Source organism: Nicotiana tabacum, chromosome 23 (genome assembly GCF_000715075.1).
Source record: "Nicotiana tabacum cultivar K326 chromosome 23, ASM71507v2, whole genome shotgun sequence".
NCBI lineage: Eukaryota > Viridiplantae > Streptophyta > Magnoliopsida > Solanales > Solanaceae > Nicotiana > Nicotiana tabacum.
The window spans coordinates 119,958,097-119,972,594 of record NC_134102.1 but is presented as its reverse complement, the minus strand read 5'-3'; positions in this window follow the sequence as shown (position 1 = coordinate 119,972,594).

Here is a 14,498-nt window from a genome sequence, read left to right as displayed (position 1 = left end):
ATTTCATGAGCCATATTTACATGCTATGCCACGGAGAATTCAACTATAAATAGAGAGGAACGAGCTTCACACGAAATATATGTTCCGGAGAGCTTCTTCTTTTTTCTTATTTCTTTCACTACTTTCTTTTCTTCTTTTAGCCATTACTCTGGCTTCATTTCTAGTTCCGAATAAATTATAATATTGAAAATTACTCTAGTTCATGTTTTTATAGAGTGAATTATTCTCTTGAATATTTTTTTTATTTTCTTATTTAATGGGCAAGAATATTTCCGTTGTCAGTACTAACTCCATTATAGAGTAACTTTTTTTGTGTTGGGAGAATGACAGATCTTAATATTTGTATTTAATAGTAGATATTATCCCTCAATTTCACATGCTTGAGTTGAAGATTTTTATTTAAATTTTATTTGCTTTATAGTTAGGTGTTATTTAATTTGTTAATATCTATCTATTTCATACTACATATTAACTTCTTACTAATTCTGTAATCGAAAGAGGCGGAATAAGTAATATAGTTAATTTTGGTATTGATAGATATTAACTTTTAGTAACATCTAGCTCTTATATGTTAAAATTGATTCTACACTTATTTGTAATCGAAAGAGGCGAATATTGTTGTAATCAGTTATAACAAGTGGGTTAACCCAAAGGGCCTTACTAAAAAAGAGCATGTTTTAGTTCAAGTATACATTTCTGGTTCTTTAATATTACCTTTTTAACGATTAATTTGTATAACCGAGAGGAGTGCAATTAATAGTTCAACTATAGTAATAATATATAAATGTAATCGTGAGAGGCATTTATACATTTATGAGAAATAGTAATTGAAGATAAATATATCTACTATTTAATAAAAATATAAAGTGAAGACAGAATCCCAACACCTTTTTATTATATTTGTGAAAAATAAAATATTTTTATTGCGCCATTCATGCATTTTAAGTTAGTTAATTCACAACTCAACTCTTTCTGATTTTCTCAAATAATAATTAAAACAAGAAACGTCTGTAGAATAGATGAACCAATCTCTGTGGGTTCGACATCTTTCTATGCTATTATTTGACAGAGTACGAGTTAGAATCTTACATACACCAGACACTCGTCACCAACCCAAATTAGAAGATTCTTAAAATTCACCCCGGAATCATGTGCCCAGATTCCGAAAATTTTGGAAGAAAGTTGTTACCCATAACCTCACGAACTCAAATATATAATTTTCACTCAATCCCATAATCATTTTCGTGGGTAAATCCCATTTTTATCAAAACCTTAGGTTCATATTTTCTACAAGTTTCACAATCTTTCCATGTTAAATCTAGTTAAAACACGCGTAATTAACTCAAAAATGTGTGGGAGTTACTTACCTTAGGATATTGATGAAAATCCCCCTCCAATAATGTCAAGACCCAAAATCTATAAAGGTCGTGATGGCGCCGGACTCCACTGTCATGCAAGCCAACAATAAATACTTAATTGGGTTCTCATTTTGTTACTTTTGAAATCATATTTTTTCCTTTAATTTAAATCGTAAAAAATAAAGTTTACAAAATCAAATAATAATATCTTTAACATTTCCAATACAGCACAACCCATAATCCTCCCAAAACCCGGTGTCACAAGTGCATGAGCATTAACTAGGAATGTAGAATAAAATACAATAGCTATCCGGAATACAAATTGGACAGAAAAAATATAAGTACTCTGAGGGAGACTCTGTTGGCTTCGAATCGCCGAATAGAATGCAGCTCACCTAAGTCCCCGCCATAATCGCGCCTATGTGCCCACAAGGCCGCTAAACATATGTGTACCTGTACAAAAATATACAGCAAGTGTAGCATGAGTACGTAAATCAATACGTACCCAGTAAGTATCCCGCCGAACCTCGAAGAAGTAGTGACGAGGGATCGACTCGAACACTTACTATGGGATATAATTAATATCAGGTATAGTAAAGAAGTGAATAGATATAAAACTGAGTAAATTTATGAAATACCATGTATAAAATATGTGGCATAATTCCCCTCTTTATAATTTTACTCGAGCTCTCAACTAGCAAGTTCTTTCCGTAACCGGAGCACATATAGAGATGGTGGATTTCATCAAAGAGATGGTCATAATTTAAATCAAGTAAAAACCTCAGATACACCGGCTTCTTGCCAATATTACGCACGATTCCATGAGGATAATATATATAGGAAATGTCGAGGAGTCCCGATCCAACATAAAAGTAAACTATGCACTGCCGAGGATCAAACGGCGCGAACCATAGATGCATCTATAAATTTCCTCGCTCGTGAATCTTACATGCGACGCTGTCCCCGCTCGCAAATCATACATGCGACGCGATCAAATATAAATTCAAGGAAAATACCCCACTCGCGAATCATACATGCGACGCGGTCAGATATAAATTTAAGGAAATATCCCGCTCGCGAATCATACCTGCGACGCGGCCAAATATAAGTTTAACACTTAAATCAAATCTCTTTCTTGATTCTTTTCAAAATAAGAAAAATTCAACTTGAAACTTTTTAAGGAAACTACCCCGCTCGCGAAACATACGTGTGACGCGGTTACACATAGATTTTTTAAGCTATTATAGCATTACTCAATCCTTTTCGGAATTCTGAAGTTCAAATGAAACTTTTTAAATCTTAAGTTCTTCAATTTCAACTCCTTTCAAAACATTTAATAAGCAAACTCAATCTTACTCCCTCTCAAGGCAGACAATAAACATAAATTAATAACAATATCAACAAGGCATGATGTGAGCCTAAAACTATCCGGACATAGGCACAGCTAGTAGCTACGTACAGACTCTCGTCACCTCGTGCGTACGTAGCCCCCACAAATAGAAGCACACAATAATTTAGTTCACATATGGGGTTAATTCCCACTTACAAGGTTAGAAAGGAGACTTACCTTGCTCCAAAATTCCATAACTGGCTCCAAGGTCGCTTCGACAATTCAAACTGATGCCCATCGCTCCAAAACTAGCCAATGATTATACAAACCCATTAATATATACTCATATACTCAATATAATCCAATTTATAACAATTTCTAACCCCGATCGAAAAGTCGATAAAATCACCCTCGGGCACACGTGCCCGGATTCCAAATATTTTCGAAGATAATCATTACCCATAACCTTATGAACTCAAATATATGATTTATTCCCCATTCCATACCCAAATTCATGGTCAAAATCCAAAATCCAAAATACCAAATTCTAGGTTTCTACCAAACCCCCCACAATTTCTACTAATTTTCATGTTTAAATTCTTATACAAACCATGTATTTAACTTATAATAAGGGGGGATCACTTACCTTGAGTTGCTTGCTGAAACTCTCCCCTTGAAGCTCTTCAAAATCGCCCAAACAAAATGAAAATGGGAGAAAAATGGGCCAAGTCCCGTTTTAAAGAAACCCCACTGCCCAGCGATATTTTCGTACCTGCAGCTCTTAGGCCGCTCCTGCGCATCTGCTTCTGCGGAGCTCCATCCGCACTTGCGGCCCTTGCCGCTTCTGCGGACTGACATCGCACTTGCGCCATCGCAGGTGCGCAAATCCTTCCGCTACTGCGGTTCTCAGCAGCCTTGGCTCCTTCCGCTTCTGCTAGTCATCTCCCGCACCTTCGGGCTCGCACCTGCGGCCCTCTTCACGCAGGTGCGGTTACACCAGATGCTCAGCTGCTTCAGCTCTTCCTCAAATTCCAAATTCGATCCGTTAACCACCCGGAATCCACCCAGGGCCCCCGGGACCTCGTCCAATCATACCAACCAGTCCCATAACATAACATGAACTTACTCGAGACCTCAAATCACATCAAACAACATCGAAATCATGAATCGTACCCCAATTCAAACTTCAACTTCTACAATCGATGCCGAAACCTAACAAATCACGTCCGATTGTCCTCAAATTTTGCACACAAGTCACATTTGACATTACGGACCTACTCCAACTTCCGGAATCGGATTCCGGCTCCGATATCAAAAAGTCCACTAACGGTCAAACTTCTCAAAAACCTTCAAATTTCTAGCTTTAGCCAAATGACTCCAAAATGACCTACGGGCCTCCGAATCCACTTCCGAACGCGCTCCCAATACCAAAATCACCATACGGAGCTATTCCCAGACCGGACATCGATAACATTGAAATGCACTTCAACCCAAATTTATGAAATTCTTCCAAAATGCTAACTTCCACAATAGGTGCCGAAATGCTCCCGGGGCATCCAAAACCCGATTCATACATACGCCCAAGTCCGAATTCATCATACGAACCTGTTGGAACCTTCAAATCCCGATTCCGAGATCGTTTACTTAAAAAAATCCCACCTTAGTCAATTCTTCCAACTTAAAGCTTCCGAAATGAGAATTTATTTTTCAAATCAACTCTGAACTTCCCAAATTTCAATTCCGACCATGCGTACCAATCATAATACCTGAAGTGAAGTTGTTCATGGCCTCAAACTGCTGAACGACGAGCTAGAGCTCAAAACTACCGGTCGGGTCGTTACATTCTCTCCCACTTAAACATACGTTCGTCCTCGAACATTCTAAGAACTGCGCTGGAGTTGTCCGAAATCACTGTTTAGCACCTCGTGCACCTACCCGTGCTACCACAACTCAGTTGAGCACACTAGATCGAGTAAATCTGAAGATTCCCCTTTTGTTTAGTCAAATTAGCCTTAGAGTCAAATTCCAACATATGGAATCTTCTACCAGTCCTGTTTCCAACATACGAACGTCGTATCAATCACTACACGATGCACCGATACATGATTGCATACCTTTGCTGAATTCAAACTATGCACTGCATAACGCACATGACCATAATAACATCCTTTAATAAGAATAGCCGAAATTCCACGAATCTGATGCTCACAATGCACCTCATGACATATATAAGTCTTGTTCCAACTCTTGCAATACCGCCACAACGGAAGAGATGTGTAGAAATTCATAACCAACTGTAGAGTCAACAAATCATTGAATCTCTCCCTTTGACTAGAATCATCACCCCATTATGAACTAAATAATGGTATTTGCTCTTTAATATACCTCATATAATCCGATCGCACTGATCCTAGATCCAAAAATCTCGTCTCACCCAGTATAAGCTGCTCGGGCAATAAGCCACCTCAGACACGATCAAAAGTCTCATATGATGCCGCAATGCGCCAATAAGATACAAACTTGAACGTGATACATAAGGAAAACAAATCTCTGGAAGGGACTACTCAACCCACACAACTAAACCGAAAAGGTGTTATGAACCTTCCCCGGAAAATGGAAAACAAAACACACGAAAATAGATATAGGGGACTGTAATCAACATCCCATTGTTGCGGTGTGCAACCCGATCCAAACAACATACCCGTGGAGGCGTGCTACCCGATCCACACATAAAATCTACATAAAGAGATACTTACCGAGCTAGAATGCTCATTACTACAAAATACCCGAATATCAGCCACAAGCACGCTAAGTGCATAATACCATCCCTGGGGAGACAGATAGCGCCATACGCTACAAAACTCAAGCACAACTAAGGTGTGATATATGATTTGAATATCGAGAGCCATCCTGCTCACATAACACCATCGCTATGCGAAATCTCAACACATAAGAAATGTACCAAGCCGTTTCACAACTCACACGGCACAATATAGTATTACATGAAATATCCGACGGCGAAACGACATCCAACGTCCGAATACTCCTTCATAAGGAGCGCTATGCTGAAATGAACACATCCGGCCTGATGTAGAGCCCATATTCATATTCAAATCTATCCACAGACCTCATGCCGATTCTAATCGCACCGTACTAGGCTAATAACCTTTCAAGGATCCATAATAACCCTTTTTCCCATAACACACAAGAACAGCCATCATAACTAGAACAAACTTCCACAGTCCACAACCAAATTAACCGACCGCCCTCCAGGCATAAATTCTCACATGAACAATAGTACCGCAATCTCCATACTTTGTTCCAATCTTCGATCAATCAAGTGACTACATGTCACACATGTACAATCTTCTCGTGGGATGTGCTCCCACGACTTTCTGCACCAGATAACAAGTCTGCACATCCATACCACCGGTCACACTAATGCTGTAAAGCATATCAAGAATCTGCAATCAGTACGCAAAGCTTCTTACACAGGACACTGATCTCAGGTGACGCTGGAGACAATACCAACTTATTCTAAACATCTAAATTCCTTTTCCTGCTCATCCGAGCTCGTGACATCCTTGTCAATACCGAACTGCAACCTCAATCCCTAATATTTCAAATTTCATGCCGCTCACCGCACCTATCTTACCAATACACGAGGACCCAAGAATTGCATCATAGCTCCTAAACCACTATTAGGATACACACTTTACTTTGTTGAAACCTTTCACTTTACTCGTTTCAGGAGAATCATTGCAACACATGACTAAATTCTGATAACCGTAGAACACACAAATCCTCAAGTAATGATCTAAACCACCATAACCCTTCCAGGATCTGGCTACACATAACAGGCCATAATACTCGAATGCATCCAAATACAATCAATTATGGTGGCTGTCAAGCCTCGCACATCCCGCCACAAACCACATGCATAATCTAATCATGCTGGAGGAACTGATCACTAACACCATCATGCCAATTCAACCAAGGCTAACCGATCCGACTTCTTCTAACTTATCCTTAACTTGTCTTAGAAATAATACTAACTCCAGTCAACATATAACAAACTCAATCCGCATTCATCTTGAGTGTCCTTGAATCACAAGACCATGCTGTCTCAAATCCCATGAACCATTTCACGTTCTCTTTAAGCGCACAATAGCATCGCTAACTGGTACACCCGTTCTGCAAGGCCCTTTCGCGAATCCGAAGTTACCTCTTCACATTCCTCAAATGCCACACCGCAGACCGAAGATAATGTAGAACACTCCAAGCCACATTTCATAATCCGCTGCAACAGTTGGATACTTATCCATACTACAGACTCGAAATCCTTAGACACCCCACTTTAACCTTTGAATCCATTAGGACTGTTGTTGAGAGTCACCCATTCCGACCTGGTCCAGAATACAATCAACTCCAAGGCTCCGCTAGCATATAAACACTCTCTCAATAAGCACCCAGCTGAATCACTTTCCTTGTACATCACATATACACGAAATATAAACTCTGAGTCTTCCCAAGGCCTGAACATGAATCGATAAGGCCAAATATAGCACACATTGATCAATTTCTCTACTCGAATTACCCCTTATGTTCCCTTTCCTTAGTCGTAATAACCCATCAATATGTCGATAACCAAAAATCTTACAAATAGACGACCATGCAATCCAACTGTAGGCGGTGGGACTCTCCCACTTAGCTTGAAGCTACCATTGCATAACTCTAGAACCCGCCAAGATTCTTTCTTCATCATTGACATGATCTTGCACAATCAACCCACCAAATTTCTCGAAACCTTTCTGTTAAACTCTTCATAGCCACTCTGAATCACTAGCCACATGCACATATTTGACCTCTTCCTGAATAGTCAGTAGAAATTCTTCGCAGAAGCTTCATCAACACCACGCGGCCGCTAACCTGCTCACAAGAGATAACCCGCCTGTGGAAACTCCGTGCCAACATCATCCAATGCCGCTGCACTAGGTACAATTACTACGAAATCAGTAACCCATATGCTACTCTGTCACTCTCCCACTTTGGTCAAACCCCCTCCTTTAAGCAACTACCCGATTTCTGCTTCTCACACTTGGCCTTCTAGAAACTTAACCGCGACAAGACACTTCCCACACATTCTTCCTCATCCTTCGCTGCCCAGTTATTGCCTTAAATCAAAATCTACCTCTGTAGCACTTGAACCCATCGATCGCTACTGACTTTAACCTTTCCGAAGATCATCTTCCTTGAGCCATCAATACTAGAAGTACCAATTCAATTCCGAAACCGCTACACTCCGTTATTTCTTACAACCGCATCTCAAGCACCATTTCATAGTACCCTGCCCCAAAGGCAAATTGAAGAAGGCCATAACATCGGCGAACCTTAACGCATTCAACAAGGACGATGACACCACATCACAGTTTGGGAACTCTACTACGCTCGAAAATACCAAGCCTCGTTACTCCATCAACCCAAATCTACACATTCATAGGCCAATTGCTTTTCCTCTGCCAGAAATAAGATACTGAATCTCGGAACTATGCACTGAGTAAACCTCCTTCCAAGTCATTCACTGCCCCGACACATAGGCAAGCATCCTACCATCACATCAATACCGTGCGACAATAACTCTTGAGCATCATAGCAACCTGTGCATAGTCTCAAAGCTCCTAGAAGTACGGCTACTGAGCTAAAATGATAGAATATCCTTCCGCAAGGCGACGACGATAGCCCAATCAACTACGCATGGAGTAACATCCTGCACCGCATCTATAGTACCATTACAATTCCTCAATTTTTGATTTATAACAAGCGCTTCACATCGCATAAGATTTAATAGGAAGGAAACAAAGGCATAAGCCTCAAGGAATCAATTCATACAATGAGGAATTAAGAAGGAAAGTGCTCCTAACAGCCCTGTAGCCTCTCGAAGATAAGTACAGACATCTCTGTACCGATCCGCAAGACTCTACTAGACTTGCTCATGACTCGTAAGACCTAAGTGAACCTAATACTCTGATACCATGTTGTCACGACCCAAAATCCATAAAGGTCATGATGGAGCCGGACTCCACTATCAAGCAAGCCAACAATAAATACTTAATTGGGTTCTCATTTTGTTACTTTTGAAATCATGTTTTTTCCTTCAATTTAAATCGTAAAAGATAAAGTTTATAAAAACAAATAATAATATCTTTAAAATTTCCAATACAGCACAACCCATAATTCTCCCAAAACTCGGTGTCACAAGTGCATGAGCATTAACTAGGAATGTAGAATAAAATACAACAGCTGTCCGGAATACAAATTGGACAGGAAAAATGTAAGTACTCTGAGGGAGACTCTGTTGGCTGCGAATCGCCGTATAGAATGCAGCTCACCTAAGTCCTTGCCATAATCGCGCCTCTGTGCCCACAAGGCTGCTAAACATATGTGTACCTGCACAAAAATATGCAGCAAGTGTAGCATGAGTACGTAAATCAATGCTTACCCAGTAAGTATACCACCTAACCTCGAAGAAGTAGTGACGAGGGGTCGATTCGGACACTTACTATGGGCTATAATTAATATCAGGTACAGTAAAGAAGTGAATAGATATGAAATCGAGTAAATATATGAAATAACATGTATAAAATACGTGGCATAATTTTCCTCTTTACAATTTTACTCGAGCTCTCAACTAGCAAGTTCCCTCCGTAACCGGAGCATATATAGAGATGGTGGATTTCATCAAAGAGATGGTCATAATTTAAATCAGGGAAAAACCTCAGATACACCGGCTTCTTGCCAATATTACACACGATTCCATGAGGATAATATATATAGGAAATGCCGAGGCATACGACCCGATCCAACATAAAAGTAAATTGTGCACTGCCGAGGGTCGAATGGCGCGAACCATAGATGCATCTATAAATTTCCCCGCTCGCGAATCTTACATGCGACGCGGTCCCTGCTCGCGAATCTTACATGCGACGCGGTCCCCGCTCGCGAATCATACATGCGATGCGGTCCCCGCTAGCGAATCATATATGCGACGCGGTCAAATATAAATTTAAGGAAAATACCCTGCTCGCAAATCATACATGCGACGCGGTCAAATATAAATTTAAGGAAATACCCCGCTCGCGAATCTTACCTGCGACGCGGCCAAATATAAGTTTAACATTTAAATCATATCTCTTTCTTGATTCTTTTTAAAATAAGGGAAATTCAACTTGAAACTTTTAAGGAAATTACCCCGCTCGTGAAACATACGTGCGACGCGGTTACACATAGATTCCTTAATCTATTATAGCATTACTCAATCCTTTTCGAAATTCCGAAGTTCAAATGAAACCTTTTAAATCTTAAGTTCTTCAATTTCCACTCCTTTCAAAACATTTAATAAGCAAACTCAGTCTCGCTCCCTCTCAAGGCAGACAATAAACATAAATCAATAACAATATCAACAAGGCATGATGTGAGCCTAAAACTACCCGGACATAGGCATAGCTAGTAGCTACGTACGGACTTTCGTCACCTCGTGCATACGTAGCCCCAACAAATAAAAGCACACAATAATTTAGTTCACCTATGGGGTTAATTCCCTCTTACAAGGTTAGAAAGGAGACTTACCTTGCTCTGAAATTCCATAACCGGCTCCAAGGCCGCTCCGACAATTCAAACTGATGTCTGTTGCTCCAAAACTAGCTAATGCTTATGCAAACCCATTAATATATACTCAAATACTCAATATAATTCAATTTATAACAATTTCTAACCCCGATCGAAAAGTTGATAAAATCACCCTCAGGCCCACATGCCCGGATTCCAAAAAATTTTGAAGGTTATCATTACACATAACATTATGAACTCAAATATATCATTTATTCACCATTCCATACCCAAATTCGTGGTCAAAATTCAAAATACCAAATTCTAGGTTTTGTACCAAAACCCCCACAATTTTTACTAATTTTCATGTTTAAATTCTTATACAAACCATGTATTTAACTTATAATAAGGGGGAATCACTTACCTTGAGTTGCTTGCTGAAAATCTCCCCTTGAAGATCTTCAAAATCGCCCAAACCAAATGAAAATGGGAGAAAAATGGGCCAAGTCCCGTTTTAAAGAAACCCCACTGCCCAGCGACATTTTCGCACCTGCGGCTCTTAGGCCGCTTCTGGGTGTCCGCTTCTGCGGAGCTCCATCCGGACTTGCGGCCCTTGCCACTTCTGCGGACTGACATCGCACTTGCGCCATCGCAGGTGCGCAAATCCTTCCGCTACTGTGGTTCTCAGCAGCCTTGGCTCCTTCTGCTTTTGCTAGTCATCTCCCGCACCTTCGGGCTCGCACCTGCGGCCCTCTTCACGCAGGTGCGGTTACCCCAGATGCCCAGCTACTTTAGCTCTTCCTCAAATTCTAAATTCGATCCGTTAACCATCCGAAATCTACCCGGGCGCCTCGGTACCCCATCCAATCATACCAACCAATCCCATAACATAACACGAACTTGCTCGAGACCTCAAATCACATCAAACAACATCGAAATCATGAATCGTACCCTAATTCAAACTTAATGAACTTCGAAACTTCAACTTCTACAATTGAAGCCGAAACATATCAAATCACGTCTGATTGTACTCAAATTTTACGCACAAGTCACATTTGACATTACGGACCTACTCCAACTTCCGGAATTGGATTCCGACCCCGATATCAAAAAGTCCACTTCCGGCCAAACTTCTCAAAAACCTTCAAATTTCTAACTTTAGCCAAATAACTCCAAAATGACCTACGGACCTCTGAATCCACTTTCGGACGTGCTCCCAATACCAGAATTACCATACGGAGCTATTACCAGACTCAGAATTTCAAACGGACATCTATAACATTAAAATGCACTTCAACCCAAATTTATGGAATTCTTCCAAAATGCTAACTTCCACAATAGGTGTTGAAACGCTCCCGGGGCATCCAAAACTCGATCCGGACATACGCCCAAGTCCGAATTCATCATACGAACTTGTTGGAACTTTTAAATCCTGATTCTGAGATCGTTTACTCAAAAAATCCCACCTTAGTCAATTCTTCCAACTTAAAGCTTCCGAAATGAGAATTTTCTTTTCAAATGAACTCTGAACTTCCAAAATTTCAATTCCGACCACGCGTACCAGTCACAATACCTGAAGTGAAATTGCTCATGGCCTCAAACTGCTGAACGACGCGCTAGAGCTCAAAATGACCGGTCGGGTCGTTACAAATGATCTCTCAAAATTCCCTAAGACTAAATGAAAAAGTGAGATAAAAGGCCTAAGTCCCGTAATAAAAGCCCTTACTAACTCCAGCGATTCCGTTTTTGCGGACCTTGGGCCGCACCTGCGGCGCCGCTTCTGCGGACAGAGGTCCGCTTCTTCGGAAGGCACCAGTCCCAGCACTGGGCGCACCTGTGGCGTGGAGCCGCACCTGTGATCCCGCTTCTGCGGCTCACCCATCGCACCTGCGACCTCGCCCACGCTGGCCCCCTCCGCACCTGCGATCCCCCACATCGCAGAAGCGAGTCCGCTTCTGCGGACTCTGATCCCCCTTCCTCTTTCCTTTTCTGTGAGCCAGGCGTCGTACCTGCGCTCATGCGGCATTCCCACCGCAGGTGCGAACGCACCAGATGCCAGGCACCAGCAGCCCTTCTCAAAATAGGAAACCAAACTCCGCCGACCCTCCAAACCTAGTACGGGGGCCCCGAGGCCCCGACCAAACATACCAACAAGTTTAAAATCATAAAACGGACTCGCTCACACCCTCAGAACGAGGAAATCAACATTAAAACTAAGAATCGCGACCCAAAACCAATAGAATCAACTTATGAACTTCAAATTCTTCCAACTTACTCTGAATGCGCCGAAACATACCTAAACTATTCGGAATGACTCCAAATTTTGCGTGCAAATCTTAAATCACCATATGGAACTATTCTCAGGCTCAGAAGCCCAAACGAACCTTGATAACAAAAAAATCTACTCCAAATCAAATTTAAAAAACTTTTAAACCTTCAATAAGCCAACTTTCAACATTAAGCGCCGAAACGCTCCCGGATCATCCAAAACCCGATCAGAATATACGCCCAAGTCCAAAATTATCATACGAACCTATTGGAACCGTCAAATCCCGGTTCCGAGGTCGTTTACTCAAAATGTTGATCAAAGTCAAACTTAGCCTTTTAAAAGTCAAACTAAGGAACCAAGTGTTCCGATTTTAACCCGAACCTTTCCAAATCCAGAACTTACCATCCCCGCAAGTCATAAAACAGTAAGAGCACATACGGAGAGTCTTATTTAGGGAAATGGAAATCTAGAAAGCAAAACGACAGGACGGGTCGTTACAAAGAAATTTAATTTCTGTAATAAAACTTGAAAATATAAAAAATACAGTCTCAAAAATAACTTCATAACAATAGTTTTACAATTAATCTACATTACTTGTTGTATCCATTGTGCTAGATATTAGCATGATTCCCCTATATGTCGACTTCAAGAAAGTTCCATCAACTACTACAACTGGCCTACAATGCTCCCAGCCCTTGATGGACGTACTAAGTGCAACAAATGCATACAAGAAACAGTTATCTTCAGTCTTTTGCAATTTCACTACCGATCCCGGATAAGTCTTCTCCAGAATATACAAATAACTCAGCAAGCGACTGTAGGAATCAGTAGGATGACCTCTCAAAAATTTCAAAGCCTTTTCCTTTGCTCTTCAAGCTTGCATGTATGTTAAGTTCATACCATGATCCGACAACATGTCCGTTTGTATGTCTTTTGGTGTGTATATTATCTTAGGATCCGCATATTTTGGCATCACCATGCTGCCAACTACTATTGCAGTAGATTTGCATTGTATATATGTGTTGTCCATCAAAGAGCATGTGTACAAGCTGTTGAATTTTCGAACCTTGAACAATGCTGAATCATTTATGTTGGTGGACTTAAAGTGTCACGTACAATTGTCTCCAACACATACGAGGCAGTAGCTACAGAATAAAAATAATTCAAAAAATGTTATGCAAATTGTAGCTACAGAATACGAGGCTATTTATGCACAACAACTTGTCTTAAATAATTTATATACAAAAAAATTACAACTTATACAGAATATGAATTTGACAAATAAAATGTTCCTACCTTCTTGCACTAGATCTTTTCACCTTAAATTGAAACTTATTCATGACAGAACAGTGCTTCATTATACTGACAATTGTTTGCTTGTCTTGGTAAACTTGGCCTACTTCAATTACATTTGGCGTATGTTCTGTTATGATGATACTTTCATATTCCACAATTGCCGGAGATGTTTGCATATCAATCAACTTCACTGTTCCTGATATTTCTCCAATTGTGTTACAGTTACTTGACAATTGTACCACGTTAGTATTATAATAATCAGATGAACCTGCACTCAATTAAAAGTATAGTAATTCAGACGTCTGTATATTCATATGTTCAATATTTGATAATAATGTTTCAAATAGTATATAGGAACGAAAAAATCCAATTTGAATTAGAGCTCATATTTTAGCCCATGGAAAATGAGTCTAAAAATGGCCCATGTATAAATTGAACACGTAGCCCGAATAACAAAGTATCAAATGGGTGTGGATTTCAACAAAAAGGAATTAACTTAAATAGCCAGCCGAGAACTTAGTATACATTGTAAAATAAATTTATGAAGTTAGTATATAGGATAAAATAAATTTATAAAATAAGTATACAGGATAAAATAAATATTTTAATTTTAATTATATATCGTGTTAACTGGAGTTTT